Raw genomic sequence first — 1871 nt, forward strand, 5'->3', positions numbered from 1 at the left:
TATCCTGGGTAATGCACTGTGTTTAGCCTTTGACATGTAGCAGTACCTCATTCACAATAGCTCCATTCTACAGAGGAGAAAAATGAGGCTGGGAAACTTCAGTAACTTGGAATTGGTATTCAAACCAACAACTCATACGAAAACCATGTTCTTTATATAGTACTGCCTGCCTGATCGTGAGTGAGTGAAAGTCACTCAGTTGTGTCCGATTCTTTGTGACCCCGTGGACTATATACAGTCCATGGAATTCTCCAGGCCAGAATATTGAAGGGGGTAACAGTTTCTTTCTCCAGGATATCTTGCCAACCCAGGGATTGAACCCAGGTCTCCCGCATTGTAGGGGGATTCTTTACCAGCTGAGCCACCAGGGAAGCCCAAGAATACTGTATTGTATTGCAGGCAGAGTCTTTACCAACTGAGCCTCCATGGAAGCCCTGCCTGATAGTAAGGGATAGAATACTCATTTTCTTTTACTTTTTAAAAAATCTGTTGTCTACTATTTTACTTATTTTTTTTTACAACTTTGTTAGGATACAATTGACAAATAATATTGTGTGAATTTAAGATGAACAAGGCATACAAAGTATTGATTTGTTACATATGTAGAGTATCAAATGATTACCATGGATAATACCCCATCATGTCATGTAATTATTGTTTTCTCTTTGGGGTGAGAGCATTTAAAATCTACCTTCTTAGCAACATTCCTTTACTCTAGATATTTCAATTCAAACCTCTTGAAAACCAGACTGATGTTACCTAATTCCTTTGTGGGCTTCCCCAGTAGCTCAGTGGTAGAAAATCCTCCTGTAATATAGAAGACTCAGGTTCAATCCCTGGGTGAGAAGATCCCTTGGAGAAGAAATGGCAACCCACTCCAATATTCTTTTTTTTTTTTTGCTCCTTGTTCAATAAGTTTATTATTGTCTTTATCTGAAAAATCTTGGTAGAAAATTGTGGTTTGGTTTAACTCTCGGCAGCCCGTTTCTGAGCTCTAAGGAAGCTTGCCTTCTTCTGAGCTACCCGATCTTTCTTCTGGGCAAGTAACATTTTGGGATGGTTCTACCTCTTCTTTTTAACTTCTTTCTTAGGATTCTTCTCATACACTGGATTCTCTCGTATTGCAGCATGAGCTTTCTGATACATCTCCTCCATCATGTCTGGAGTTACGTTGTTCGTTAGGTACTGAGAGAATGTTTCTTGTAAGCATCCTCATTTCTTCAATCAGGTAACGCATGTAATCTACAACGTTCTGCCCCATGATGTGCCTTCTGTGTACCTCAGCACTAAATTCTTTGCTTTCTGAATCATAACCAGGGAACTGTTTGGTACTGTGAGGGATAGACAAGCCTCCATTGACAGCTCCCTTTCAGGGCCTCAAAAACTTTATTCCTGGTAGTAATTCTGGCAAGTCCTGCATCCAGGTAACAGGTGAAAGCACCAGGCTGACCATCAATGCCTTCCACATTGTATTCATCTCCAGTCACCTCGACTTGGCCTTCATAAATTTTGCCCATACCAAACCTATTAAGAAGCCTGCAGGCCAGCAGCAGGCCAGTACAATATGCTGCAGCATAATTTGTCAGGCCAACCTTCACACCATATTTTGGGAGTTCGTGAGCATAAGTTGCACAAGCTATCATATCTCCTTCTATCCAGGCATAAGAAATCTGACAAATAATATCTCTGTTTGTTACATGAACAATCATTCTGTATTTAGGTGTGTTGTACTTATTTTTATCTTGGATTACCAATCGTTTCCGAGCATAGTAGTCAATTTTGCCCTCTTGCTGTCTTCTGAATTTCACTTTATATCTCTTGAAGTAGGCCTTGTTCTTGACAACTTTAACAAACCCCATCCTGCAGAACAT

At 40.2% G+C, this 1871-nt stretch overlaps 1 pseudogene; it reads right to left on the reverse strand.

Annotated features, from left to right (window-relative positions):
- Positions 1–966: 966 nt before the first annotated feature.
- Positions 967–1871, reverse strand: LOC145543712 (large ribosomal subunit protein uL18 pseudogene; annotated as a pseudogene).

The sequence above is a fragment of the Giraffa tippelskirchi genome, chromosome 3 (assembly GCF_054371585.1).
Source record: "Giraffa tippelskirchi isolate mGirTip1 chromosome 3, T2T-mGirTip1v1.2.pri, whole genome shotgun sequence".
In the NCBI taxonomy this organism is placed as follows: Eukaryota; Metazoa; Chordata; class Mammalia; order Artiodactyla; family Giraffidae; genus Giraffa; species Giraffa tippelskirchi.